Source organism: Cyprinus carpio, chromosome A22 (genome assembly GCF_018340385.1).
Source record: "Cyprinus carpio isolate SPL01 chromosome A22, ASM1834038v1, whole genome shotgun sequence".
In the NCBI taxonomy this organism is placed as follows: Eukaryota; Metazoa; Chordata; class Actinopteri; order Cypriniformes; family Cyprinidae; genus Cyprinus; species Cyprinus carpio.
In genome coordinates, this window is record NC_056593.1 from 483,694 (window position 1) to 489,873 (window position 6,180).

Below are 6,180 nucleotides of genomic sequence, written 5' to 3' on the forward strand. Positions count from 1 at the left end.
ATAATTGCTTTCTGTGTTTTAGTACGTGCCATGTAAAAAAAAATATTTCAGATATACGTTACCAGAATAAAGTATTAAGAATAAAGTCAAAAGTATCGAAATATTAACAAAGTTTAATACTTTTATCCGAACTATTGTTAGTTTAGAACATGGTTTAGAAGTACGGCTGATACTTACCTCCCCAAACCACAGAGCAGAAAGATTAATTTCGACTTCTAGTTTTCACTTGAAGAGCAAATAAACCATGAGTGCCATAGATATGAAATATGAAACTCGGATTTATTGGTTTGTTTGGATTAATTCACCACACGCTAAACTTCGAGTAGATCACGATTATTGATTAGTAAACATTACTCTTGTTACTCGCATTAAAGTTAAATCAAACATAAATCGCTGTTCATACTGTTTGTTGTTGTAAAAAGTCTCAAATCGCTCTTCAGAAATCTGTCCGTTACTTACAGGCATGCGGCATGCGCGACTGGACATTCATGGCGCGCCGCGAACTAATATTTAAAAACAAACTGACCATATATAAATAATAAAAAAAAAACGACCATAGAATTAAAATTTTAAATCGACATATCCTTCATTATTTCGAATTAAACGGCTATCGCTTGTAAGGTACCTCAGGGATAATAAATCGCATCATCTCACTTAAAAACTCTACTTTAAAAGACCAGTTACACAGACTGCTATAGGCTGTTTACTCGTTAAAAAATCGGAGGAAAGGAAACTGAGTTAATAAATATAATATTATTCTCACAAAACTAACTGCCGTCAGACTGTTTCAATTTCGAATTGTAAAATCGCACCACAAACTTAAAATTACATGCGGATATTTTATGATTATCAGAAAATGTTCAATGGTAAAAAACATTCTTATAGGACCTCACTTTAAAATTAACAAATACTCCAACTAGCCTGAATGAATATATTAAAAACTAAGTACATTGCCGTTCATTTTATAGTTTCTTTTGTAACGCACTGTTGCATATATTTACGACAGCTAATAACATTCAAAGCATGAATTATTACCGGCAAATAAACTATTAATTAATATTTCGCAGTACTGTAAACTAATACAAGAAAATGAAGTAACAACTCTCACCTCAATCTGTGGGATGATGTTTTGTTCTGATAATTAAAAATGCTAGTATAATTCCACCATCGGATCACATTTAATACACTTTAATAATAATAATCGATGAAACACACAGAGTTAATCAGTGCAGTGCGGCAGTGAATTGGTCCAAATGATTTTATTAAAAAATGTCATCTCAGGATAATGTAAACCAGTTTTAACACCATCTAAAAATCAGCGGTTTCAGTTCATCTGTAAACAAACTCGAACTACGAGAGTATAAACGCTCGGTTTTTCTAGAGGGATCCGTGACGGAGCAGCGCGAATATGGACTACGCGTCGATCAGGTTTGTTCAGAGGCAGACAAGCAACATTTGTCCATTTTTTTTTTTTACACACAAACAAGCTGCTTTCCTTTAGCGTCTCGAGAGGAGCATGCAGGGAATGAGTGTCAGGCTCGAAGTTCTCCAGGCTTGCCGTCTCTTTTGGTCAGAATTGGTCGCACAGGCGGTCCCATTGGATGCTTTGCAGTGCTGGGCTGGAACGATGCCCATCAGGGGTCTCTGGGAAGGGTCTCCGTTACAGCAGGCCTCCATCAGCTGCCAGCAATCCTCGTTCAAACGTGGACAACCGCTACGGCCGCGGAGCCTGAAAGACAGCACGCAAAGCAAAGAGTTACCCAGAGTTCACAGCATCATCAGGATCCGGCGACTGGCGCTCGTTACCTTTCTTGACGTTGGTCCACAGCTGGTCTTTACCTGGAGGCATTTTCAAAGGCTTCTGGGAGTTGACGGCACGGAGCCGAGATAAGCAGATGATACCAAGAAGAGGAGACCCAAACGCGTAAACGTCGACGGAGTTATCGTACATTTCCTCACTACCGAAAAAACCCAAGCACACGTACGATCAGAAACTGTAACCACAGTAAGGTTTTTCTAAATAAACTTCATGTTGTCAATCATTTTCGTGGACCAATATAAAAAAACTACCATGATAATGAACTTTTTCAATTTCAAAAATTACAATTTTATTGTCCAATATTAAAAATCGCATACTATTTTGTCTAAATAAATTACCATTAAATTAATACTTTAATTTGGTAAAATCAATGTTAGATTAAAAAATTAAAGGTGAGTGTTAGGTTACCGAAAAGGAATTAAACATATAAAAGACGAGATATAAGAAAAAGAGGCATGAAATATTAGTTATATTATACTATAGAATGATATTTTGTCTTGTAATTGTTTTTATGTATGAAATGCTAATAGTTTGGCCAGTGTAAGGAATCGCTCGGAGAGCGTCCGGTTAGTGACCTGTGAAGAGTTCCGGTGCCATGTGGATGGGTGTCCCCACGATACTGCCGGACATCATGGCCTCGGGTTTACAGAAGCCCAGGTCAGTGATCTTCGCCCGGTTCTGTTTGTCCAGCTGCACAGAACAACACAAACACACATTATTATGCGGAATGAAGGGTTATGAATTGCTATAAAGTGTTATGAAGCATTACGTAATTAAAAATAAAATTTATGTTACAATTGTGCACGGTCCCTTTTTCAAATAAATTTAAATAAATAAATAAAGGGATAGAAACAGTCGAGCGACAGATAAGGACAGCAGTTTGTAAGTGTTTTTGCCTCGTTTTCTCAGACTACTGCGTGATCATCGTTGCTAGGGAAACTTTGCTTTAATTACCTTTTCTTTTTCTTGTCTATCATATTCAAAAAAAAAAAAAAAAAAAAAAAAAAACCCTGGCTACGTGTTCTGTACTAGACTAACTGAGACTTGTCATAGCACATGTATGCCGTTGTTGTTCTCTCGTTGATCTGATTGCTTCTACTGTTCTCATTTGTAAGTCGCTTTGGATAAAAGCGTCTGCTAAATGATTAAATGATATGGAGCGCTATGAAGGGTAAGGAAGGGATATAAAGCATTATGAACAGCTATGAAGGGTTATGGAGGGATATAAAGCATTACGAAAGGCTATAAAGCATAATGAAACATTATGAAGCACTATGAAGGGTTATATAGCATTATGATGCGTTATGAAGGGCCATAAAGCATTATGAAATGCTATGAAGGGTTATAAAGGATTATGAAGCGCTATGAATGGCTATAAATAGTTATGAAGCATTATGAATTTTAAAATAAAAATAAAAATTTATGTAAAAAATGTGCATGGTCCCTTTTCAAAATAAATTTAAATAAATGAAGGGTTATGAAGTGCTGTGAAGGGTTATGAAGCATTATGAAGTGCTGTGAAGGGTTATGGAGGAATATAAAGCATTATGAAATGTTATGAAGTGTTATGAAGGGCTATAAAGCATTATGAAGCGCTATGAAGAGCTATAAAGTGTGATTAAGCATTATGAAGGGCTATAAAGGGTTATGAAGCTTTTTTAAGTGCTATGAAGTGTCATGAAGTGTTATGATACACTATGATGCTTTACGAAGTGTTATGATGCATTATGAAGTGTAATGTTGCGCTCTCGTCACTGAGAATCAGATGGTAGATGCAGTTCCTCACCAGAACGTTCTTCAGCTTGATGTCGCGATGCAGCAGACCCTGACCGTGCAGGAACCGGATCCCCTCCACCACGTCCAGAGCGATCTGAAGACGCTCCTTCAGAGACAGACCGGCCTGAGAGAGACAGACTCGTCCATCACAACCACAGACAGACACACAGACAGACAGCCGTTGTTGTGATGGTACCTTCAGTCCTGTGTAGAGATCTCTGTGTAATCGATCCATGATCAGCAGCGATAGCTGATACTGGAGCCGCCGCTGTACGCAGTGATCGATCACCGAAACGTGGAGATTCACTAAACGATCGTGTTTAGGCAGAGACCTGATGGACACAGAGATCTTCAATGATTAAACAATAATAAACAAAACACTACTACTATTGGTATTGAATAAAAATAAAAAAATAAAAAAGTTCTTACTTATTAATAATACTAGAAATAAAAACAGTAAATTTACAAATAATAACAATTATAATAAAAATAATAAGCACTATCGTTATTTTTATTTAAATAATGAAAACCCAAACTCTTGAAAAGATACGAATGAACGCTTTCCCAAAGAAAAAAATAAAAAATAATAGTAATTACATATAAACAGTATTATTGTAATCACATTTTTTAAACAATAAATGTAATAAAAAGTACTAAACTCCAGTGGTGGTGTACCGTTGTGTAGTGGAACTCCAGGCGAGGTCCGTTACAGAGTGCTTGTCGTACGGAGGCGACGACTGACTTCAGAAGGCACCAGGGTGACGTCCACCCCAGCTATCCACACAGATACACCACACCGTACTGACCCCCGGCCCAGCTCCGGCCCATCTTGAGCTCCTGAGGGACACACACACACACAGAGACTCACACAGGATCTCACACACACACCGTGTGATCATGGGTGTGTCTCACCCGTTACTGTGTTATGTCTGCGCGGCGATCGGCTCTCCGGTGACGAGTGAGCGGTCGGCGTGATCCTTCCTGACCATAATACAGGTCAGACTGGTTAAGCTCCAGGCTGGCCCGTGTGACCCTCCTCCAGCTGCACACACACACACACAAGGGTACAGGCCGGTGCTGGGACTTTCATCATGGTGACAACACCAATGACTCTCAACAGAACAGATAAAACTAATATACTACAGAAAAATTACCAAAAATTACAGTAAAATATTAAAATACAATTTAACATTAACTGAATATTAAACATAATGGAGGTATTAAATGACGACTTCTTATAATAAAACACAAAAAACATACATACATAAATACATATAAATTATAAAATACTTAATATAATAAAAAATAAAAATATACTATGTAGTATGAATTAATGTAATGTAAAATATTATATTTTAAAATATAACATTTCCTAACAACATATATTAAATATTAAAACATAATTGGCAATATTACATGTGAATAAAATATGTATAATAAAATAATGAAATCAGAAAAGAGATTTATTATGAATAAATGTAATAAAATATAACACATGTAAGAATTACATACTAAAATTCATGAAACATACTGGAGGTATTAAAAAAATACATACACACACGTATATATTTTTAACATTAAAATATAAAAAACTTAAACTAAAGTAAACTAATACTTTAATGAACTCTAAAGATTAATTAAATAATAAAAATTACAACTAATAAAAATAATAAATCTTGTTTTATTACAATTAAATCATATTTAACTTATTACAGAAATGTAAGTGAAAACAGTGGCTTGTGGCCATCGAGTATTCAACACCACGAACACTTTCAGAGCTTGCAGTCCTTTATTTATTCTATATTTAACTGTTTATTTTAAACAAATGAGAAAGAATGAAGTGAGGAGAGTCTGGTGAAGGCACTGACCTGTCGGAGCGAGGCGGCGAAGGCCTCGTGGGAGCTGTTGAGTCTGGTCCTGAACTGAGAGCAGATGCTCTTGGCCAGTTTGGCGGCGCTCAGGCTCTCGATGGCGTCCTGCGCGACCTTGCGCTTCCACTCGGGCGTGACGGACGGAGGATTGACCCACGTGATGCGGTGGATGATCTGAGGAGACACGAGCGTCAGCCGCCGCTCCAGACACGCCAGCGCAGGGCATTATGGGTAACTCACCTGTTTGATCTGCTCCCAGAAGAGCCTGGTGACGGAGGAGCCCGAGTGGAAGGTCACCTCCACGTGATACGCAGCGTTCAGGATCTGAGCGAACAGCAGAGACTCACTACACACTGAGAACACCAGCGTCTGAGGCGGCAGTGTTTCTTATCACCAGAAAGTGTGTTAAACATCGCTTCATTCTATTTATAATTATATTTCATTACAAAATTACAAATAATTAAATACATTTACAAAATATGACAATTAAATATTACTGTACCCTACTACACTACTACTATATTAAAATTAATTCAATGTTAATGAATCTAAATTTTTACTGTATATTACTAAATATATACATAATTCTAAAATTGTCTTTTTAATTAAATATAACTTTAATAACAGTATACTACTTAACATACTGTATATTATATTTTTATATGAAATTAACATATTACAGAATACAAATGCTTACTGTGTGTGTATATATAT

General features: G+C 36.6%; 1 pseudogene; it reads right to left on the reverse strand.

Annotated features, from left to right (window-relative positions):
* Positions 1–1,570: 1,570 nt before the first annotated feature.
* Positions 1,571–6,180, reverse strand: part of LOC122134939 — an 8,999-nt pseudogene continuing 4,389 nt past the window's right edge.